Source organism: Sciurus carolinensis, unplaced genomic scaffold (assembly GCF_902686445.1).
Source record: "Sciurus carolinensis unplaced genomic scaffold, mSciCar1.2, whole genome shotgun sequence".
Lineage (NCBI taxonomy): Eukaryota > Metazoa > Chordata > Mammalia > Rodentia > Sciuridae > Sciurus > Sciurus carolinensis.
In genome coordinates this window covers 28,564-54,466 of record NW_025920503.1, presented here as the reverse complement: position 1 = coordinate 54,466, position 25,903 = coordinate 28,564, and the positions used below count along the sequence as shown (strand labels likewise).

Below are 25,903 nucleotides of genomic sequence, written 5' to 3'. Positions count from 1 at the left end.
TTCCACCCTCCCTTCACATCTCTCTTACAACATGTCCATCTGTGCAACCTGGTCAAGACTGCATGGAGAGGATCCTGATGGTCACCCCAATGCTGAGGGTGGCAATGAGACACCCATGAGAACTTCCATGGAGGGACATATACAAGTGAATCATCCCTGAAGCAGGAAAGGGAAGACTTACATTAGTTCTGTATAAAGCACATTAGAATATCTCTTATCGGCAGGTTTCTCAACTGTGGAAGGACTTATAGTATCATCCTGGTGGAGTTTGGCTGTGTTGGAGGTGGGGGTGAGGGAGAGGGGTGGTTATGTACCTTGTAGAGTGTTTAGCAGGATCCTTACTAGATGTCAGCAGCACATGCCACCTGCCATGGTGACAACCAAAGTCACATAGTAGTTACATTCATTCTTAGTGTAAAAGCAGTGCTCTGTGAGCAAACAATCACCTGATTTATTTGTTCAAACTAGAAAACAGGAAAACATTTTCAAATTTATGTGTTACTTTGCACTGAGAGAAAGAAAATCACTTTTCCTGGTCATTTAGAGAAAGAAAGGCATATGACTACACATACATAATATTACAGCTGTCCCTCAGTTTTATTGTTCACAAAGTAGTAATTTATCAGGGTCAATTATTATGTCATTAAATTATTTGACATGGTCATTTAAAGAGAAGTTTATTTTCTCAGATATATGTGTGTGTGTGTGTGTGTGTGTGTGTGTGTATATATATATATATATATATATATATATATATATATATGATTTTGAACATTTCCTTCTACCTGACTGTTCATTCCTAAAATTTTTGTATCATAAACAATGCTGTGATGCTTTGGTCATTTTTCTCAATTACGTCTTGTACAATTCTTTGAAAAGTTCTTGATATACAGTCCAAAAAGTAAAATTAGTTATCAAAAACATCTTTTGAAGGTGGAAAATGCATCAATATAGGAAGACTGTTCTCAAGAGTACTAATTCCCTGAACCATGACCAACATTAGACAATCTTATTAAACTGAAACACTAGGCTAATTTTTGAAAAATGAATGATGATAGGGAGTATAATAACTAACTACTTTCCCATATAAAATAAATCAATGAAACATAAACTCTTGTGGGTTAATAATCACAAAGAAGCCTATCTCGTCAGCTGTCAGAGTGGAAACTCAGAAAATGTTACCCTAGATTATAAAATTTATTTCCTACAATCACAATATTTAGAGCATTGATCATAGAATAAGCTAGGTAAAATGGCTTTGAATATTATACAGAAAAAAAGTTCGATCAAATAAAATGATAACATGATCCCTCATGACTCAATACCAAGTTAGAAATTATGAAAACTAATCAAAGCATATATAAAAGTTTTTATAAATATTAATGATTTCATGTGATCTCAGAATTAAACTAAAGATGCTATGAATCTCCATTATGCTGTGCTTAACTTTTGATAAATTTCATATGAAAGATGCTTTATTTCATTGTGGATAATATTAACTATACTATTGCTTCTGTTTTTTAAAATTATCTATTTATTTATTTATTCATTTATTTATTTATACCAGCCTAAACTAAATTTGGATCACATAATAAAGTATAAATTTTAATGCAGCCACATCAATGTTTATAGAAGTTCAATTCACAATAGCTAGATTGTGGAACCAACCTAGATGTCCTTCAACAGATGAATGGATAAAGAAACTGTGGTGTATATACATAATGGAATATTATTTAGACATAAAGAAGAACAATATTATGGCACTTGCAAATAAATGGATGCAATTGGAGACTATCATGCTAAGTGAAATAAGTCAATCCCCCAAAAAACCAAAGGCTGAATGTTTTCCATGATAAGTGAATGATGAAAAATAATGGGGTTGAGGGGTTGAGGAAAGAGAGAAGAATGGAGCAACTTCAGATTATGTAGAAGGAAATCAGGGGTGGGTATGAAAAATGGTGGAATGAGACAGATATCATTACCCTATGTACATGTATGAATACATGAATGGTATGAATCTACAATGTGTACAACCATAGAAACTAAATGATGTACCCCATTTGTGTACAATGAATCAAAATACAGTCGGAAAAATAAATTAATAAATATATAAATAAATAATTTTTAGGTTTTCTTTTCCTTATACACATCTAAAGTGGGTACATGACTGAAGAAACTCAGCATTGTGACACAGTTCATTCTCCTGGGATTGTCAGATGTCCCAGAGCTGAGAGTCCCTCTCTTCCTGGTGTTCCTTCTCATCTATGGAGTCACGGTTCTGGCCAACCTGGGCATGGTCGCACTGATCCAGCTCAGCCCTCACCTGCACACTCCCATGTACTTTTTCCTCAGTCACTTGTCCTTTGTGGACGTTGGCTACTCCTCAGTCATAGTGCCCAAAATGCTGGCCAACATCTTTACCAAGGACAAGCCATCTCCTTCCCAGCCTGCATGGTACAATTCTATTTGTTTTTCACTTGTGTGGTCACGGAGATCTTCCTGCTGGCAGTGATGGCCTATGACTGCTTTGTGGCCATCTGAAACCCACTGTTGTACATGGTCATCATGTCCCAGAAGCTCTGTGCAGAGCTAGTCTCTGGCTGTTACCTCTTAGCATCAGTGTCTGTTCTCGTTCACTTGTGCTTAACTCTTGAGATCCCAGGCTACAAGTCAAATGTGATCAACCACTTCTTCTGTGATCTCCCCCCACTCTTAAATCTGCTTGCTCTGATGTCACTGTGAATGAAGTGCTTCTTTTCATTGTGATCAATTTCAATGAGGTCATTACCATCACCATCATCCTCATCTCCTACCTGTTCATCCTCATCACCATCCTGAAGATGTGCTCTGCAGAGGGGAGGCGCAAAGGTTTTTCCACCTGTGCCTCCCACCTCACAGCCATTGTCGTCTTCCATGAAACAATCCTGTTCTTTTATTGCCAGTCCAGTTTTGGCACTAGTCTGGACATTGACAAAGTGACCACAGTCTTCTACACCGTGGTGATCCCCGTGCTGAACCCGCTGATCTACAGCCTGAGGAACAAGGATGTGAATGAAGCTCCTCAGAAAAGCTCTCAGCTCTAGTACAGATTCCTAGAGAATGTGAGCTTGCCAGGACTCAGGCTGCAAAGCAGAGGTAACTGGAGGGGTGATACGTGGGCTGTAGCATTGGAGTGGAGAGAAGAGGAATGAGTTAAACAGTCATGAGTGAGTCTTTCTGATTTATTTATATTTGTGTCTTTTTAATTTACAACTGTGGCCTTAAATATTCTTCAAAAAATTTAGCCCCTTTTTAAATTTTAAAATAATCAGTAATGTTAAAATGAATATGGTTAATGGCCTACTAAGACACACATATTGGGTTTGGTATAAAATCTTTGCAAGTTAAAGATGAACATAAGAATCACAATATTATATCAGTTTCCATGATTCATGAAACTATGATTCTTGTCAGAAAAGAATCTCTGTAATTTTATAATGAAGATGATAGCATTGATAGTGTGCCCATAGAATGACAAATCTATGTGTACATACTCAATCATGTATGTTTTTGTTTTGTTTTGTTATTTTTTATTATATATATATATATATGTATTATTTATTATTTTTTCCTTTTTACTTCAGTCATCCAGATGTTCAGTATTGTTTGAACCTGGGATAATATCTCATTTCATGTAGAATATAGTAATAATTTCACCAATAATTTAGGAATATTGAATTATAGAGCCTGAAAGCATCAACTTAGATTGATCCCTAGTAGATAATTAATCCTTCTATATCTGTCTCTCTCTCTCTCCCTCATACATATTTGTAACCATTTAGAAAACATTATTATGGGCAACAAAATTTCTGAATTGTCTTTTTTTTTCACTGCATGATTTCTCTTTTTGTTCGTACTAGCACTGCAATTCATTGTAGATGAAATGATTGATGAAACAAGTGCATTTCTAACCTCTGTTCAAGTTCTTTGCTTGTATCTTTGGTCTGATAAAATATTCTTTGTTTGCAAATTTCATTTAGCATAGAAAGGGTGATTTAGAATGTGGGAAGGAGGCAAAGCAAAGGCACAAATAACTGAAACATAAATTTGCAGATCTGGTGTTCATGTTCACCTATATTTCATGTGTTGGGTTCAATAAAATTACGCATTCAAATAATTCACCAGGAAAATAGGGAAACTTTTTCTAAATCATATCTACTCATTCATTTTTTGATTGATGTATACCACTGACACTTTGTAGCTGCATTAATATTTTAGTTTCTAAATTGCATTCACTTGTTTCAATGAAGTTTGTGTCCTTTATCTATAATAACGTTTGAAATACAATATGCTTGAGTTCATGAAAGCCTGACTTGGTACTTTGACTCTGAGTTTTTAGTTTGGCAAAATTTAACTTCGTCAATCCTCAGTTTCTTCCATCCTAATTTTGACTAATATTACTGACCTCACAGTATTTCATCAAATTTAATTTTGATAATGCGTGTTTACTCACAAAATTCTGGAAAATATATAAGGTGTGTATCAATGCTGTCATTGAGGTATTTCTGATGCTATTTAACTTTCTTTTTAACTACCTCTGGCAAATGGTAAATGTTCTTAGTTTTCTTTTTATTCAATGGATGGCAGGGTTAACAGTAGAGGTTGAACTGTATGAATGTTGAGAAGCAATGGGTGTGAACTTTTTTAATTCATCAAAAATTGGCTAATGTTAAAATGAAGGTTATTTGTATGAAGTAAACAATGTACAAAAGTTCAACAGAATTTTCATATTACATATGTAACTATACTGCTCCCATAATGGGCAAAGAAGAAGAAAATAAGTAATCAGGAAACAGATCAGAGGCTCAGGTATGCTTGCTGTCTGGCATTGCATGGCAACTGTATAAACATTATTTAAGTTTAACTCCTAGAACGTATACACACAGAATGTTAGTAAATAAAAGCACTAGTCAAGACACTGATGAACCCACTAACTGAGAGGAGGCAAGAGCACAAGCCAATCAGGTGACCTGAATGAGAGGAAGAGTGTCTGCTCCTACCATTCCATGACAAGATGGAAATAGAGCCCTCCACTCCTCTGCCTGACCTCAACCCAGGAAAGCAGGAAGAAAGTGGAGAGCAGTCTCTTGAAGCAGGTGTGGAGCAAGTCCCTGTTCCTGTGAAGAGCACCATGTGGTGGCCACACCCGAGAGGAGTCATTATACCATTTCAGAAAACTGCAGAGAAGTCTAAATCTCTCGATCAACATCATCAATCAAAAAAGGCTTAAAACTTTGTTTGACATGTAAAATAAGTACATTAGAATATCATTTAATGTCTAGAAGGAATTACAAAATAGCTCACAGAAACAAATAGAAAGTAAAATCAGGTTTCATAGAGTCAGCTATGTGCAAAGTTAAATGTATTAGCTCTTTGGATACATTATGCAAATTAGATGAAAGAATAGAGAACAGTGAGTTCATCCATGAATCTAGAGATAACCAATATTGTATTCTTCTCTAATTCCACTAGAATGGAAACAAACTATAAATGATTCCATTACATGAGACCTACTAATATAGAATGGCTCACTGTGAACTGTTTTATGTTTTAGTTGTTTTAAATCTATCCCTCCCTCTCTCTCTCTCTCCCTCACCTTTTTCTCTCCCTCTCTCTGTCTCTCTGTCTCTCTGTCTCTCTGTCTCTCAGTCTCTATCTCTTTCTGTCTATCTCTCTCTCCCCCCTCCCACACACACACACACCACACATCCCTGGTCAAATATTATTTATGAAAATATAACCACATCAGTACACACACTGACTGTGTAAAAGGAATAAGGTATGTAGGTATTTGTTCACCTCAATTTTGAAAAATTGTATCTGTTTTCCATGATTTTCTAATGACAAGAAATGACCTGCATACTTTTATTTATATTCCAATTTCTATTTGTCTGTATACATGAATGTGTAAGTGTGCATGTGTGCGAGTGTGGGTATGTGGTTTCCAATACACTTGATGCTTTTGAAATCCACCACATGCGTATTACAACTATTTTTTAAACCAATGAATTCATTGAAATTGCAACTTAGTACAAATTTTAGTTATTTTACCTGTAATGATATTTATTTAAACTAATATATGTAAAATATTGTAACATCAACATAAAATCAGAAAACAAATTTACAATACTTTACATTCTCTTTTGCTTACTAAGTTTTAAAAAGTGTGAAGTTCACACATGCAGTACACCTGAATTCAGAGCTGTCTGAATTCTGTTTCAAGATCTCAAAAGCCACCTGTGGCAAGTGCTATCATATGGGACAGAGTAAACTTAGAATTTTCCCCCTGTGACTTCTACTGCTGTCCTCTCTCAACCCTATGGACTCCCTGCTTTCTTTCTTTCTTTCTTTCTTTCTTTCTTTCTTTCTTTCTTTCTTTCTTTCTTTCTTTCTTTTTGAGGAGATAAAAGAATTTTATTGCCCATCTATGTTATACAAAAATCTAGAAATAATAAATTTGTACAGGAAAACTCCCAAATGAATAGTAAATGAGAGCATAACAGCAATAATTTAAATTTTCTTATTTTTTTTTACCCATGATGTTAGAATTATATGCACTTTGAAGCACACAGTCTGCGGTCAGAGTAGATTTTGTTCATTGGTCAAAGCTCACAATAAAATTAAAGCCTTCAGTGTCTCTGATTGCTCTACTGGCTCTTGACGAAACTTTTGAGGTCTCAAGAAAAGTAATGTACTCCTGGTGCTCCAGAGTTGTGCTGGGTTCCACCAACTCATCTGCAAAAGTGTCGTCCACCTCTCAGTCTGCAAGGAAACCCATAGGTGGTCATACCAGGACCAGTTCAGGGACTCTGTGTCCAGTGTATAATTAGAGTCCTTCCATTCAGACTCGCCGGTGTCCTTAAAGCTAACTTTCTTAACACAGAAAATGTTGCTCTCATCTTCCTCCTCTTGTCCAATCTCCTCCTGTGAAGTCCAGTACACGGGACTTCTTTCCATTACTCTTCCTAACTTCAACCACGAAATTGCAAGTGGATGTCAGTTCGGGCTCCGGTTCCTCTATTTCATCCGTCAGGCATTCAACAAAAGCTTTTTCTCCATCCACGTGCAGCGCGCAGCAGCCTCAGCAGCAGTCGCAGGGTCCCGGACATTGCAGAAGACCGGGCCACCGCGTCCAAGCTGGAACCTGGCTCCCTGGATAGCAGTACAAAAGACCAAACGCACAGCCGCGGTGCCGACTGCAGCAGCTGCCACAGCAGAGGGGTGGCGCCCAACGCTGGGGAACTCGGTGCAGCAGAGGCAGCATCCTGCAAGAGGTTGCAGAGGCCTAGGAGTGGAAAGTACAGCCCGGCTAACGTGCCACCTGAAGCCCCTCTCTCTACTGGCAGTGTTTCTTTGTTCCTTAGCTGGGGCAGTGCATGCTTTTGTGCAGCCCTCTACTAAATAAATTTCAGTTATTATTTAATGAGGGGGAAAAAATAAACAGAACTCAGTAACTAAAAAGTATTTCTTGCCATTCTGCAAGCTGACTGGTTAGATCTTCTGCCAGTATCACTAGGGTGCCTGCACAGTGCAGCACTTATGGGAACACAACCTGTGCTCACACTTTGTCACCCCAAGATGGCATCGACTCATGTTAGGTGAATTGGTGCTGGCTGTTGGCGGTGCTGCCTCTGTGCTCTCCAGCAGCCACTTACCTGCTTGTAAGTTCCACTGGCCTCCTTATGTGGCACTCTCAGAGTTTAAAGAGAGTGAAAGTAGAAGCCACAAGACATCCTGCTGCTTCCCTCCGGAATCTTGCAAGGTACTTGTACTGCACTTTCTTGGTCAAGGAAGTCACAATTCTGATTTATTGCTTCCATTGCTTACTGTGTTCCCCAGAAGGAGCGTATCCCTGGAGAGAAGAGACCTCCTAACTACTGGAGTTCATGGCTTCACTCACAGGAAGCAATTTTCAGCAGCTGGATCATCAATAGGTAGAAGAGCCACTTCCTTTACACTCCGGGCTCATATATCCTGGTCTCATAAAATATTACAGAAACCACAATGCATTTTGGTGGCAGAGTCTATATATTTTGCCTATAGAGCACATTCCAGAGGATAGTATTCCGGATTTTTTTATTCCATCCTTCTAAAATATTACCATGGATCTTGTCTCAGCCAATTTTGAAAAGATGACCCCCATTTTAGATTTCTGGCTCTTAAGGTAACTATTTTTTCTTTCACTGCTGTCCTTCAGGACCATCCCAGAGCAGGATGATGGTGCTGCAGCAGTCGACCTTTATGCTGTGCCAGCGTATATCGTGGAGAATCATCTGAAAAGCTCTCAATGCTTCATTCATGATCAAGTTGTTAAGGGAATGAGTTCATGGACTCTTGAGCTAAGGAGTTCAGGCTGAGCAGAAGGAAGCAAGAGTATGAACCCTGGATATTGGTTCCACCTTAATTGTGACTTCAGGAAAGGAGCGCAGTTGACTGCTGCACATACCTAATATGATGGATTGGTAGGGTCACCGACACCCTGTTCAAAATGGGAAGTGAAGTTTGCACGGTAACTTGGGGACCACTTGCCAATCACTGTTTCTAGCACAATCTGTTAAAATGACAAATGCTATTTCTATTTTTTTAAATAGGTATCTCTTTTATTTATTTATTTTGTGGAGCAGGTTTTTTAAATTATTTTTTTTATTTTTACAGACCGCCTTTTGATTTATTGTACACAAATGGGGTACAACTTTTCGTTACTATGGTTGTGCACAATGTAGATTCATACTATTTGGGTAATCATACATATACATAGGGTAATGATGTCTGTCTCATTCCACCAAATGCTGTTTCTTAAAAGGTGAGTATCACTGTTTTGCCTTAACATTCTTAAAGTCTGATCTGTAATTGATTATGTGGCCTGTGCAAACATACCGATAACATCTATCTGCCATGGACCCTTCAAGGACAATCATATACACTGGTTTATGTGGCCCAAATAACTCAACAGCCAGCATGGTGGACTGAACTTGTTACAGAGTTTTCTCTTGTTATGGGACCCACTCAAAAGGGACCACATTTTGGTGAGTTTTGTAGGTTGGTTAGAATAACCTGCCTGAATCTACTATATGCTTCCTTCCAAATCTAAAGACATACATTGATTTTATGTTTCATCTCTTATTTTAATTTGTTAATTATAGAGGGCATTTTAATTATATATAAACAAAGTATCATAGTTAACATCATGCTGCAATTTTTCTGTGTGATTTCAAAAAAAGTCCAGTTATTCAGGATGGTATAAGAGAGCTGACATTTACATTATTTGACTCTTTGGATGCTTGTAAGGGATAATTTGCTGTTGATTCTCTAGAGTAACAGTCCCCTGAGTTACAGAGTTAGATATAAGATCTTTGGTGTCACAGTTATATTCAGCCTACAGAGAAACAGGAGGGCAGTGTCATGTTTCTCTGTGACAAGTAAGTTTATAAAGGTTTCTTAGGAAATTGGGAAAATATTATTTTCCTAATATTGTAACTGGGATATTTTTTTGACTTTTTCTTTTTATTCAAAGTTGATATCAATGCAATTCAATTCTGATCCACGAAAAAATGTGAAACTCATGTAAATATTTGATTTCAGGTCCATTTACAACTATTTCAGAAAGAAAAGAAAAAACTTGCTATACATGTCTCATATGTACCATAAATCGGTATATAGATTTTTATATGAATGAAAATTAGTTAATTTTGAGAGCTCTCTTCCTGAATACATCTTGAGGTGTTTACAAAATACTCTTTGGTGTCTAAGCTAAAATGGAAGTTAACACCTAGGTCATAGACCCTAATACAGCCTATTCTCCACTTGGGTCAAAAGTCCTTTTGAAGATGGCAGGTTAGAGGGAGGCTGCGTTCCTTGTTTCTCTATAACTCGAGTTTCAACCAGAGGAATATCTGTTTCTCTGTGAGGCAGTCTTTGCTGCTTATCCATCCCCTGCTGTTTACCCCATTTGTCCACTAAGATCACCTGCTGTCTACAAGCATATCGCCTACTTTGTGAGTGCAGATTGCTCACTGACTGACGCCTATCATCCACCATTGGTCCGTCTAACTGCCTCTTGCCTGCCGATTGCTTGGCTTTCACCTAACCATCATCAACCACCTGAGGTTCACCTGCCAATTGTCTGCCAGTAGCCTGCAGACCACAAGCAAAGCACCAGTGGATGACCTGCTGCCCACTGTTGCCTGGAAGTCCATTGTCACAGTACTGCAGGTTTGTTTACACATGGCTGCTGTCATTTTGGGACAACAGTCAGGACCTGCCAGATCCCTGGTCTGATCAACCACCCTCTGCCTCCAGGACTCCCTACCCAAACAGTGGCACAGGACATCAACTCCACACCTACATCTTGCCCTGCAGCTTCCCATTGACCAACATGTTTGGAAGCCAATGTAGATGTCTTGAATTATCCCGGAAGCCAAAGCTGCCATCTTTAGGTGGGGCAAATCCCATCCTGAGATGCCTGCTAGAGACTGGAAACTCATTGTCAGGGACCTCTTATGCATCAGGCTACTGAAGACTGGGAGGTTTGAATAGACTATGACTGTTACAGCGTAGATTTTTTTCTCCTTTTTGAAAATCTTGAAGTTTTTATTTCTTTTTTTTTTCTTGCTCTCTCTAGTTTCCTTTTGTTTACTCGTTTCCTCACAGTCTCTTTCTTTCTTTTCCCATGTTAACAACCAATTTCTTTTGATTCTGTTTTCATTCTTGTGTGATCTAATACCTCTACATAGTCTTTGCTTATCTCATTAACAGTTACATCCTACACCCCTCCCCATCCTCTTTGTTCTCCATTAGAAACTGTAGACCTCATTGCAAAGCCACTGGTTATACTGTAGATAAAAATCAAACTGTTTCTCTATATTTATTATGATAAAACTGTTAATGTGTTCATAGGGGACGATGTGGTTTGGGCTGCATATTGTCTATACTAGGTACTGCTAATATTGACCTCCTCCTTAAAAAAGAGGTTTTGGAAACCTGCAGAGTCACTATAAACCTATAGAGGGGAAACTGCAATACTCCAGATCCAAACTGCTAGATATGTGAACAACATGAAAAAACAAGGGAAGAAAATGTTCCAAACAAACCAACATTCTGTATTAATTGAAACCAATGACAGCATGGTAGAAGAAAGTTCAGAAAGGAGTTCAGAATACAAATAATTAAAATGATTCATGAAGCAAAGGATGAGATAAGAGAGCAAATGCAGAAATGAACCATCACACCAATAAAGAATTGAAAGAACAAACGCACAAAGCAAAAGATTGTTTCAACAAAGTGTTCGAGATTCTAAATGAAGGAAACAATAAACCAAATAAAAACTCAAAGGAAAGCATCACCAACAGACTAGATCACTTAGAAGACACAACCTCAGGCAATGAAGAGAAAACATTTAGTCTTGAAAATAAAGTTGACCAAACAGAGAAGATGGTAAGAAATCATGAATGGAAGCTCCAAGAACTATTGGATATCATGAAAAGATCAAATTTAAGAGTTACTGGGATTGAGGCAGGCACAGAGATACAAACCAAAGCAATGAACAACCTATTCAATGAAATAATATCAGAAAATTTCCCATATCTAAAGAATGAAATGGAAAATCAACTACAAGAAGTGTACAGAACTCAAATGTATGAAATTACAACAGAACCACATCAAGGCACATTATACTGAAAATGCCTAACATCAAAAATAAAAATAGAATTTAATGACTGTGAGAGAAAAGCATCAGATTACGTATAGGGGGAAACCAATAAAAATATCAGTAGATTTCTCAGCCTAGACCCTAAAACGTAGAAGTTCCTGGAACAACATATTTCAAGCTCTGAAAAAACATGAAAGCCAAACAGGAATCTTATACCCCACAAGACTAAACTTCAGATTTGAAGATGAAATAAATCCTTCCATGATAAACAAAAGTTAAGAGAATTTACAAGTAGAAAACCTGCATTAGAGAACATTCTCAGCAAAATATTCTATGAGGAGGAAATAAAAAACAACAATGTAACTCAGAAAAGTGAGGAACTACCCTAAAGGAAAAGACAAAGGAGAAACCAAATCAAGTTTCAAATCAAAAAATAAGCCAAAATGACTGGGAATGAAAATCATATCTCAATAATAACCCTGAATGTTCATGGCCTAAACTCATCAGTAAAACACATAGACTGGCAGTTGGATTAAAAAGAAAGCCCCAAGATTATGCTGCCTTCAAGAGACTCATCTCATAGAAAAGACATCCATAGACTAAAAGTGAAAGAATGGGAAAAAGCATCACACACATGGACTTAGTAAAAAAGCTGGGGTTTCCATCCTTATATCAGATGAAGTGAACTTCAAGCCAAAGTTAGAATGGATAAAGAAGGACATTTCATACTGCTTAAGGGAACCAAAATAAATAAATAAATAAGTCAGGAAGACATAATGATAGTAAATATTTATGCCACAAACAATGGTGCATCCCTGTACATCAAACAAATCCTTTTCAATTTCAGGAATCAAATAGACCAACACAATAATTCTGGATGACTTTAACACACCACTGTCACCACTAGATGGATCTTCCAACAAAAACCAAACAAAGAAACCATAGAACTCAAAAACACAATCAATAATTTAGATTTAGCAGACATATATAGAATATTCCATCCATCAATGAGTAAATATGGTTTCTTCTCAACAGCACATGGATCTCCCTTTAAAATAGACCATATTTTATACCACAAAGAAACCTTAGTAAATATTAAAAAATAGAGATACTACCTTGTATTCTATTGATCATAATGTAATCAAATTAGAAACCAATGATAAAATAAAAAATAGAAACTACTCCAACACCTGGAGATTACTAATATGCTATTGAATGAAGCATGAATGACAGAAAACATCAGGGAGGAGATAAAAAAATTTTAGAGGTAAATTAGAATGATGATACAACATATCAAAATCTCTGGAACACTCTGAAAGCAGTACTAAGAGGAAAATTTATTGCATGGAGTCAATTCAAGAAAAGAATAAAAAGTCAAGAACTAAATGATCTAACATTACATTTCAAAGCCCTAGAAAAAGAAGATCAATGCCAAAAGTCATAGAAAACAGGAATATTTAAAATAAGAACTGAAATCAATATAATTGAAACAAAAGAAACAATTCAAAAAATTGACAAAGCAAAAAGTTTGTTATTTGAAAAAGTATATAAAACTGATGAACCCTTAGCCACAGTAACAAAAAGAAGGAGAGAGAAAACTCAAATTTCTAAAATTTGTGATGGAAAAAGGAAATATCACGACAGACACCATTGAAAAACATGACATAATTAGAAGTTACTCTGAAAATCTATACTCCAACTACATAGAAAATCTAGAAGACACCGACAGATTTCTAGAGACATATGTTCCACCCAAATTGAATCAGGAGGACATACAAAACTTAGAAAGATCAATTTCAAGCAATGAAATAGAAGAAGACATCAAAACCCTACCAAACAAGAAAAGCCCGGAACCAGGTGGATTCTCAGTTGAGTTTTACAAGACCTTCAAAGAAGAACTAATAAAAACTCCTCAAAGTATTCCATGAAATACAAAAGGAGGGAAACTTCCAAACTCATTCTATGAAGCTAATATCACTTTGATACCAAAACCAGACAAAGAAACATCAAGGAAAGAAAACTTTAGAACAATATCCCTGATGAACATAAAAAAATCCTTAACAAAATTCTGGCAAATTGCTTACAAAAACATATTAAGAAGAGAGTGCACCATGATCAAGTGAGTTCATCCTGTGGATGCAAGGTTGGTTCATCATCCAGAAATCAATAAAGGTAATTCATCACAACAATAGACTTAAGGTTAAGAATCATATGATCATTTCAATAGATGCCGAGAAAGCATTTGACAAAATAAAACAGCTCTTCATGCTCAAAACACTAGAAAAAATAGGGATAGTAGGAATATCCCTCAACATTGTAAAATCTGTTTATGCTAAGCCCAAGGCCAACATTATTTCTTTTTATTGTAAACAAATGGGGTATTAACTTGTTTCTCTGTTTGTTCATGAAGTAGAGGCATATCATTTGTGGAATCATACATTTACATAGGGTAATGGTGTTTGATTCATTCTGTTATTTTTCCTTCCCCCCACCTCTCTCACCCCTCTTTTACTTCTATACAGCCCCTCCTTCCTCCATTTTTGCCTTCCTCCCGCCCCCCTCATTATGTATCATCATTCACTTATCAGCGAGATCATTCGTCCTTTGCTTTTTTTGAGATTGGTTTATCTCACTTAGCATGATATTCTCCAATTTCATCCATTTGCCTGCAAATGCCATAATTTTATTATTCTTTATGGCTCAGTAATATTCCATTGTTCCCCAACATCATTCTTAATGGAGAAAAACTAAAAGCATTCCCTCTAAAAACTGGAGCAAGACAGGGATGCCTTCTTTCACCACTTCTATTCAACATCATGCTTGAAATACTAGCCAGAGCAATTAGACAGACAAAAAAAATTAAAAGGATGTGAATTGGAAGAAATCAAGCTATCACTATCTGCTGATGACATGATTCTAAATTTAGAGGATCCAAAAAACTCCAGAAAACTTCTAAAGCAAATAAATGAATTCAATAATGTAGCATGATATAAAATCAACACACATAATTCTAATGTGTTTCTATTCATAAGTGATAAATCCTCTGAAAGAGAAATTAGGAAAACAACTGCATTCACAATAGCCTCAAAAAAATGAAATACTTGGTAATCAATCTAACAAAAGAGGTGAAAGACTTCTACAGTGAAAACTACAGAACACTAAAGAAAGTAATTAATGAAAACCTTAGAAGATGGAAAGATCTCCCATGTTCTTGGGTAGGCAGAATTAATATTATCAAAATGAGCATACGTCCAAAGTGCTATACATATTTAACACAATTCCAATTAAAATCTCAATAACATTTCTCATAGATAGAGAAAACAATCATGAAATTCATTGAGAAGAACAAAACACCCAGAATAGCCAAAGCAATCCTTGGCAGGAAGAGCGATGCAGGAGGTGTCACACTACCGGATCTTAAACTTTACTATAGAAAAATAGTAACAAAAATGGTCTGGTATGGGAACCAAAATAACAGGTAGACCAATGGTAAGAAGAGAAGACACAGAGACAAACCCATATAAATAAAATTATCTCATACAAGACAAAGGTGCCAAAAACATACAATGGAGGAAAGTTAGCCTCTTCAATACATGGTGCTGGGAAAATTGGAAATCCACATGCAGTAAAATGAAATTAAACTCTATATCTCACCCTGTGCAAACTCAACTTAAAATCTAGGAATTAGACCTGAGACCCTTCACCAAAGAGAAGAAAAAGTAGGCCCCAACCTTCATCATGTTGGCTTAGGACCAGACTTCCCTAACAAGACCCCAAGAGTGCAAGAAATGAAAACAAGAATCAATAAATGGGATGGATTCAAACTACAAAGTTTTTTCTCAGCAAAGGAGACAATCAATAATGTGAAAAGAAAGCCTACAGAGTGGGAGAAATTCTTTTCTACACACACATCAGACAGAACATTCATCTCCAAAATTTGTAAAGAACTTAAAAAAATTTACACCAGAAATACAGAGAACTCAATCAATAAATGGGTTAAGAAACTAGGCAGACACTTCACAGAAGATATAAAGGTGATCAACAAATATATGAAAAGTGCTCATCATCTCTTGTAATTAGAAAAAGTTTTTTTATTTTGGCTGGCCACTGTAAAATATTAATTTAATAGGTAAATTATAATTGTATATATTTATTATAATAATCACTTCATGTAGAAATATTCAGAAGTTCTCTTTGTGAACACTCTTCCCTCTGCCCTCTACTTTCCCATAGCTCTGTGAGGTTTGACTCTCTCCCAGTTGCATGAAAGCTCATATTTATTATACAATAATTATTTACAGTGCACTTTGTGCTAGTTATTAGTCTACCAGCTTATAATATATCACTGAACTCAATAGTAAATTTCTCACTTTCCAGAAAATTTATCTAAGCAAGGGAAACAAATAATATATGAAAAATGCATTATGATATAATTCAATACATATATTTCTCTGTGATAAACACTTTAAATTGTAATATTGGGGAATAGGGTAATCCCTTCAGGATAATAGTGTGTTCATATAATATTTCACTGAAAATAATATATAAGCAGAAATTTAAAGGAAAGAATTCTAGTCAGAGGAGTATAAAAGCCAATAATGAAGGAGTGTGCTTTTATTTTAAGAAACAATGAGGAGGTCAGCATCTCTGCAGGGCACATATGGTGTATTAGTTTTCAATCACTGTCATCTGACAAAAACAACTTAGAGGTGCAAAAGTTTATTAGACTTGGGTTTCAGAGGATCAGTCCATGGTTCGCCAACTCTGCAGCTAAAGCCTGAGGTAAGGCAAGAGATCATGGTGGTAGGGTATGGAGGAGGGAAGGAGCTCAGAACAAGGCACCCAGGAAGCATATGTCTGCTCACATATGACAAAATATAAATTCCCAGGGAACACCCCCTGACTTCCTTCCTCTAGCCACACCATACATATTTACTCTTACTGCTCAGTGAATCCATATGGGTGAATAAACCACCAATTAAATCACATCTCCCATAATCTATTCATTCCACCTTTGAAAAGTTTGTCATTGTCTTACACACAACCTTTCGAGGACACTCCACATCTGAACCATGACACTTGGGGAAAGGAATAATAAGCAGGGTCAAGATTTTTTGATAATTTATTTTTATTATAAACAAATGGGATACATGATGTTTCTGTTTGTACATGAAGTAACAGCATACCATTGGTGTAATCATACATTTATATAGGGTAATGATGTTTGATTCATTCTGTTATTTTTTCCTTCCCCCCCACCTATACAGTTCCCTCTATACAGTCCCTCTGTTCCCTCTATACAGTCCCTCCTTCCTCCATTCTTGTCCCCTGCCAACCCCCCATTATGTGTCATCGTCCGCTTATCAGTGAGATCATTCGTCCTTTGCTTTTTTGAGATTGACTTATCTCACTTAGCATGATACTCTCCAATTTCATCCATTTGCCTGCAAATGCCATAATTTTACTACTCTTTATAGCTGAGTAATATTCCATTGTATATATACCACAGTTTCTTTATCCATTCATCAATTGAAGGACATCTAGGTTGCTTTAACAATCTGGCTATTTTGAATTGAGCAGCTATGAACATTGATGTGGCTGTATCTCTGTAGTATGCTGATTTTAAGTCCATTGGTATAGGCCGATGAGTGGGATAGTTGGGTCAAAAGGTGGGTCCATTCCAAGTTTTCTAAGGAATCTCCACAATGCTTTCCAGAGTGGCTGCACTAATTTGCAGTCCCACCAGCAATGTACGAGTGTACCTTTTCCCCCACAACCTCTCCAACATCTATTGTTGCTTGTATTCTTGATAATCGCCATTTTTATTGGGGTGAGATGGAAAATTAGGGTAGTTTTGGTTTGCATTTATCTTATTACTAAAGATGGTGAACATTTTTTCATGTTTGTTGATTGCTTATAGATCTTCTTTTGTGAAGTGTCTGTTCATATCTTTAAGCCCATTTGTTGATTGGGTTATTTGTATTCTTGGTGTAGAGTTTTTTGAGTTCTTTTTATATTCTGGAAATTAGGGCTCAATCTGAAGTATGAGTGGCAAAGATTTTCTCCCATTCTTTAGGTTCTCTCTTCGCATTGCTGATGGTTTCCTTTGCTGAGAGAAACCTATTTAGTTTGAATCTATCCCAGTTATTGATTCTTGCTTTTATATCTTGTGCTATGGGTGTCCTGTTAAGGAAGTCTGATCCTAAGCCATCAAGGTAAAGATTTGGACCTACTTTTTTTTCTATAAGATGCAGGGTCTCTGGTCTGATTTCAAGGTCCTTGATCCATTGTGAGTTGAGTTTTGTGCAGGGTGAGAGATAGGGATTTAGTTTCATTCTGTTGCATATGAATTTCCAGTTTTCCCAGCACCATTTGTTGAAGAGGCTATCTTTTCTCCACTGCATATTTTTGGCACGTTAGTATAGTATTAGAAAATTGTATTTATTTGGGTTTGTGTCCTTGTCCTCTATGCTGTACCATTGATCTACCTGTCTATTTTAGTACCAATACCATGCTGTTTTTGTTACTATTGCTTTGTAGTAGAGTTGAAGATCTGGTATTGCAATACCCCCTGTTTTATTCTTCCTGCTAAGGATTGCTTTGGCTATTCTGGGTTTTTTATTCTTCCAGATGAATTTCACGATTGCTTGCTCTATTTCTGAATGGTACATCATTGGGATTTTAATTGGAATTTCATTGAATCTGTATAGTACTTTTTGTAGTATGGCCATTTTGACAATATTAATTCTGCCTATCCAAGTACATGGGAGATCTTTCCATCTTCTAAGGTCTTCCTCAATTTCTTTCCTCAATGTTTTGTAGTTTTCATTGTAGAGATCTGTTACCTCTTTGGTTAGGTTGATGCCCAAGTATTTTGGTTTTTTTTGAGGCTATTGCAAACGGAGTTGTTTTCCTCATCTCCCTTTCAGACGTTTCATCACTTGTGTATAAAAATGCTTTTGATTTATGCATGTTGATTTTATAGCCTGCAATTTTGCTGAATTCATTGATGAGGTCTAGAAGTTTTCTGGAGGAGTTTTTTGGATCCTCTAAATATAGAATCATGCCATCAGCAAATAGTGACAGCTTAAGTTCCTCTTTTCCTATTCATATCCCTTTAATTTTTTTAGTCTGTCTAATTTCTTTGGCTAGAGTTTTGAGCACAATGTTAAATAGGCATGGTGAAAGAGGACACCCTGTCTTGTTCCCATTTATAAAGGGAATGGTTTCAGTTTTTCTCCATTAAGAATGATGTTGGTCATGGGTTTAGCATAAATGACCTTTACAATGTTCAGGTATGTTCCTACGATCCCTATTTTTTCTAGTGTTTTGAGCATGAAGATGTGTTGTATTTTGTCAAATGCTTTTTCTGCATCTGCAGCTTTTTCTGCTGCTGAGCAGAAAGTGAATCGGCTCGTTGATGGATGGAATATTCTACATATGTCTATTAAATCTAGGTTATTGATTGTGATATTGAGTTCTATGGTTTCTTTGATTGGATTTTGTTTGGAAGATCTATTTAATGATGACAGTGGTGCATTAAAGTCACCCAGAGTTATTGTGTTGTGGTCTATGTGATTCCTAAAATTGAGAAGGATTTTTTTGATGTACAGGGATACACCATTATTTGGGGCATAAATATTTACTATCGTTATGTCTTCCTGATTTATGGTTCCCTTAAGCAGTATGAAATGTCCTTCTTTATCCCTTCTGACTAACTTTGGCTTGACGTACACTTTATCTGATGTAAGGATGGAAACCCCCACTTTTTTACTTAGTCCATGTGTGTGGTAGTTTTTTTCCGATCCTTTCACCTTTAGTCTGTGGATGTCTTTTTCTATGAGATGAGTCTCTTGCAGGAAGCATATTGTTGGGTCTTTCTTTTTAATTTATTTTGCCAATCTATGTCTTTTGATTGATGAGTTTAGGCCATTAACATTCAGGGTTATTATTGAGATATGATTTGTATGCCCAGTCATTTGAGCTTATTTTTGGTTATTAACTTGGCTTGGTTTCTCTTTTGAGGGGTTTTTCTCTAAGGTAGTTCCTCCCTTTGCTGACCATCATTGTTGGTTTTCATTTCCTCCTCACGGAATATTTTGTTGAGAACATTCTGTAGTGCAGGCTTTCTATTTGTAAATTATTTTAACTTTTGTTTATCGTGGAAGGATTTTATTTCATCATCAAATCTGAAGGTTAGTTTTGCTGGGTATAGGATTCTTAGTTGGCAACCATGTTCTTTCAGAGTTTGAAATATGTTATTCCAGGTCCTTCTAGCTTTTAAAGTCTGGGTTGTGAAGTTGGCTGCTATCTGCATTGGTTTCCCCCTATATGTAATCTGATGCTTTTCTCTTGCAGCCTTCAAAATTCTATCTTTATTTTGAATGTTAGGCATCTTCATTATAATGTGCCTTGGTGTGGATCTGTTGTGATTTTGTCCATTTGGTGTCCTATAAGCCTCTTGTATTTGATTTTCCATGTCATTCTTCAGGTTTGGGAAGTTTCCTGATATTATTTCATTGAATAGGTTGTTCATTCCCTTGGTTTTTATCTCTGTACCTTCCTCAATTCCAATAATTCTTAAATTTGGTCTTTTCATGATGTCCCATAGTTCTTGGAGATTCTGTTCATGATTTCTTACCATCTTCTCTGTTTGGGCAACTTTATTTTTAAGATTAAATATTTTGTTTTCATTGTCTGAGGTTCTGTCTTCCAAGTGGTCTAGTCTTTTGGTGATGTTTTCCATTGAGTTTTTTATTTGGTGTATTGTTTCCTTCATTTCAAGGATTACCGTTTTTGTTTTTGTTTTTTTTTTTTTTTTAGAATCTCTATCTCTTTGTCAAAATGCTCTTTTGTTTCCTGCAGTTGCTCTTTCAGCTTATTGATATTATCATTCATTGCCTGCATTTGCTCTCTAATCTCAACCTTTGCTTCCCCAATCATCTTAATCCTGTGTAATCTGAAGTCCTTTTCTGACATGTCTTCTAACATACTATCATTGGATCCCATTAATATAGAATCTAGATTTGTTTGGATCATTTTCTTCCCTTGTTTTTTCATGTTGCTCATGTATCTTCCCCTCTAGCAGTGCAGATCTGGAGTATTACAGATTTCCCCCTATAGGCTTATAGTGGCCCTATAGGTTTCCAAAACCTTTTTTTTAAGGGGAGATCAGTATTAGCGGTGCCCAATTCAGACACTATGCAATCCTAGACCAAATGCCCCTATGAGGAAAATAACAATATTCTCATAATAAACAGAATGAGTTCAAATGTTATCTTCAATAAAACAAACAGATTTGCAATAAGGTCTGCAGTTTCTAATGGAGGACAAAGAGGATGCAGGGATGTAGAATGTAGCTCTTAATGGAATAAGAAAAGAATATACAGAAGTTCTAGATAATAGAAATGGTGAGAGTGTAATCAAAAGAAATTGGATGTTAGTATGCAAAAGGGGAGAAAATGACTCTGAGAGAACAAGTAAACAAAAGGAATTGAGAGCAAGAAAAGAAAAGAAATAAAACTTAATTTTTTTCAATAAGGAGAAAAAAGAAAATCTACAGTATAACAGTCATGTAGTAATCAAACCTCCCAGGCTTCAGTAGCCTGATGCATGAGAGGTACCTGACAATAAGCTTCCAGTCTCCAGCTGGCGTCTCAGGATGGGATTTGTCCCATCTAAAAATGGGAGCTATGGCTTCCAGGATTGTCCAAGATGGCCACTCTAGCTTCCAAATGTGTTAGCAAATGGGGAGCTGCAGCTCCGGTTGGGGATGTGGTCAGCTGGAGGTGCTGGGGGTGGGGTGCCGTTGGTCAGGCAGAGGTCCTGGAGGTATGGTGAGTTTGGTGTTGTTGCTGGATCCTGGAGGCCGGGTGCAATCAGTCGGTCTGGGGTCTCGATGATAGTGCGCACTCATTTGGTCTGGGGGTCCTAGCAGCAGGGAGCAGTCAGTCAATGTGAGGGCCCCAGAGGCAGGAGATGATCTGTCGGGCTGAGGGATCCTGGATCCAGGGCTCAGTCAGTCTGTCCAGGGGTCCTATGGGGCCTGGCTGTTGTCTCCAGGGTCAAGATTTAACAAGGACTTGATCATTTATTCATTTGAATGTTGACCTTTGTATAACTTCCTGGGTTAACTATCAATGAAGCATTGCAACCTGAAAAGCTGAATGTTCTCACCTTTCCAATATGAACAAATTCTTTAATATGGTAGAAAAGCATTATGGATAGCAAATATTAGGAAATCAGTTTGATAATGATGACTCATATATTTTCATAAATGAATTATATGGAGCATAAAATTTATGAAATTTATGGGCCATATAGCAGTGATGAGGGTATGGGAAAGGTGAATTCAATATATGTCACATATGAAATGCTCCTGATGCTGCTATATTTTTCTCTCAACTTTCTCACATGTTAGTATTCCATCAAATTGAGGTGATTAATTTCAATTGTTTATGTGTGACCTCAATAGATTGAAGCAGTTAATAGTCTCTAGGGTTCTTATTTCCAAGACTAACTGTAGATATAAAGTAGTCCATCGCCCCAACCAGGAGAGCTTCTGCTTAGCCATCAGCAGGTTTGTTTTAACATTCAAAAGACAGATGGATTTAAATTTCATTATGGGAAACTGACCCTTTTTAAAACTAGAAATTTCTTAGGAGACAGCTGTGAGTGAGCCAGGAACAGTAAGTACACTCTTTCTACAAAGGTTCATATTAGAGGGCCAGCTCAACTAAGCCCCTCAACAGTATCACAAAAAAAAGTTACCAGAGAGGGGAGAAAGATCACTTAGGATTTTGGTGTTAGGTATTGTCTCATTTTTGCAAATTCTGAAGGAGTTGTCAAGATAGGATGTATAATTAAAATGAAATAGACATTGAATAGACTATTAAAAGCAACCCTATTTGATTAATGTTACATGAGTGTAAACACTGATAGCAAAAATAACAATTACAATTTTGAAAAAATAATGGGAGGGATATTTCAGCTATCATTTTTGCCTGGACTAAAAGTTAAAGTAAAAAAAAATTACCAGGGATTTAATAATAGCATTTGTGATGATAGAGTAATTGCATTAAATGTAAGAGTAGATTTAAATAAAATTTAAAATTCTTTACATAAATAAAATGTGATAGTAAGAAAAACAGGTAATAACTAGAATGTCTGGTTTGTGGGTTGTTTGGGGTTTTTCTTTAAAAGGTAAATTCATAAGGATAGTAACAGATATATTCATTGAATGTCAGTGTTGCATATGATTGGACAACTTTAGTGATGAACTGGGTGAGAACAATTTCTTACATTGTGTGACTAGAGATAACTTTTCCTGAAATAACAGAGGAAGTTTGCAATCATAGATAGGCATGAGAGGTTTTGGGCAGCAACAACTGAAATATGTTTTTGTTTTTCTTTACCCTCCCTCTACCCCCCATGAAATGTCTTCATGGTACACTACTACATGGAATTGTTAGTTCTTCCCTTTCACAGGTAAAATAGGCACAGAATGAAAATACTGAATATCATAAAGATAGAGAAGGAGAGAGAAAAGAGAGAGAGAGCATGATACCCAGGAAAGGGATGAATCTATCAGTTTTATTATAGTCAGTTATTCCTGAAAGACAAAAGTACCCAATGTGTTTCATCTTGATACTGATTTTTGATACATTTCTGTGGCATATGGATGTCACAGAATTACTTTCCATATGATTAGAATCTCCAGTTTGCTCACTTGTTGAAACAATGACTATTAGTAAAAAAAATCATGTGAGTATCTAAATCTAGAATCAGGACCAGAAACTGCTAGTTGAGAAATGAATCCATCATGTAGGCCTGAGGTTCTGGGCTTCAGTTATAGATTAGAAGAGGGTTCTTTGTGTGCATGTACTTGGGAAAGTCAAGGATTCTTTGGCACTAGAATAAAAAGGTAAAATAAATACTTTGATAAATTGTTCTACTTATTTACTTTTCCCTTCATACATTGGTCAAAGATTGATAATAGAACTCCTTAGGTCAAAGAGAATACCCACTGAAATTTTAAGGCAGATTTATTTTGATATGACAGCTGTTGGGTCATAGAAGCAGATTTAAGTGATGTGTGGAATTAAAAACAAATTCACAAGATTAAGCATTAGCAAGTCACTTTGTGAACAGACATTTATAAAAATTAACTTATTTCAAAATTTCTGATTTTTTTTTTACTGGTTAAAGGGCTGAGAGAATCATCATCACTTGATAATTAGTTTTATCTTGTATGAATTTATAATTTTCAATGACAGTTGAAAGTTTTATCTGAAGATTTATTAAAATGGCCATTAGTATGTTCATCTCTATTTCTTGTATTTGTAAGTATTAAAATTATGTTTTAGAACTCCTAATTTAATTCAGTAATCATATGTTTTTAATATTAAAAAGGTTGTAATACTTTTAAATTGTGTACATGCTGTCAATTTCCTATAAATAACCAGATTCTGAAAGATGTACTTTATGAACTTGGAAAGGGCAGTTAAAACCACTGCATATGTTCTCACTCATCTTAATATTTTGTTTTCAGGATTAACTCTCAGATTCTGACTGAGAGAAACCTGGTATTCACAGACAGAAATAAAAATGGGGCCACATTCACCCTCCTGGGGTTCTCAGAATATCCAGAACTAAAGGTCCCACTATTCATGGTGTTTCTGGCTATCTACAGGGTCACAGTGGTAGGGAATATTGGGATGACGGCCATAATCAAAATTAATCCCAAACTGCAAACCCCCATGTACTTTTTCCTCAGCCACCTCTCTTTTGTGGATTTCCGCTGTTCCTCCACCATTGCTCCCAAGATTCTGGAAAACCTTGTTGCAGAAGACAGAAGCATCTCTTTTTCAGAGTGTACAGTACAATATTTTTTGTTTTGTACCTTTGTGGTAACCGAAGTCTTTCTGCTGGCAGTGATGGCCTATGACCGCTTTGTGGCCATCTGCAACCCTCTGCTCTACACAGTGGCCATGTCCCAGAAACTCTGTGCTGTGCTGGTGGCGGGATCCTATGCATGGGGGGCGGCCTGTTCCCTGATACTAACATGCTCTGCTCTACAACTCTCTTTTCATGGTTCCAACACAATTGATCACTTCTGTGAGTTCTCCTCCCTGCTCTCCCTCTCATGCTCAGATCCCTACATCAACTCTTTGCTGCTCTTTGTTTTTGCCACATTCAATGGAGTCAGCACCCTGCTCATCATCCTCACGTCTTACGTGTTCATCCTGGTTACCATCCTCAAAATGCCATCAGCTAGGGGGAGGCACAAGGCATTCTCCACCTGTGCCTCTCACCTGATGGCCATCTCCATCTTCCATGGCACCATCCTGTTCCTCTACTGTGTACCCAACTCCAAGAACTCCAGGCACATGGTCAAAGTGGCCTCTGTGTTTTACACAGTGGTGATCCCCATGTTGAACCCCCTCATCTACAGCCTGAGAATAAGGATGTCAAGGACACTGTCAGCAAAGTATTGGGCAGTAAAGTCTCTTCTTTTTGAGCATGATATTAGCATGACACTTGTTCCTAACATATAAATTGTGTTCATGAAAGTTGGTCTTAAGGATAGCATTAAAATGAATAGAGTTAATATTGTACAGTGAACTGGAAAGGAATTTTTCCTTTAAGGGAATAAACTTGACTCTTTCTTTTTATTGCTTAAAAACATCAGTAATATTTCTCATTATCCATATTCAACCTACAATGTGGAATAATATGATATAACTTAAGATCATATTGTGAAGATTAAAGAAAAGCCTATATATCATATGGGATGCTCTTTGTAGCTCAATAAATAGTTCTTCCTTATTTATTTCTTATAAGATATCTGACATAACTAAACTGTCAATAAGCCTATATAATAAGAGGCTAATTCATAAGACAGAAAATAATAACTATCATAGGGTTTTTCAGAAAAAGAAATGTTTAAATGCACTAAAAACTTGAAAGGAATATTTTTGTAAAATAGATATTATGTGACCTTGTCCAAAGAAAAGAGAAAGACAGGATTTTGGAGATGTAGTTCAGTGAGGAAGGAGTTTTAGTCAGAAAAAAAAAAAGAATAGTGTATACATAAAACCAAAGCAGTAAGAATGCAATACTAACTCAAAGGTTTAACAAATATTTTATTGACATAATATGACACAAGTATATATGTACAGCTATGTGTCTGTGTGTTGAGTAGTGTAAACAATTTCC

General features: G+C 36.5%; 2 pseudogenes; one reads left to right on the top strand and one right to left on the bottom strand.

Annotated features, from left to right (window-relative positions):
- Positions 1 to 6,686: 6,686 nt before the first annotated feature.
- LOC124975793 (complement component 1 Q subcomponent-binding protein, mitochondrial-like) lies at positions 6,687 to 7,303 on the bottom strand (annotated as a pseudogene).
- Positions 7,304 to 7,630: 327 nt separating this feature from the next.
- Positions 7,631 to 25,205, top strand: LOC124975792 (olfactory receptor 5D18-like; annotated as a pseudogene).
- Positions 25,206 to 25,903: the final 698 nt, after the last annotated feature.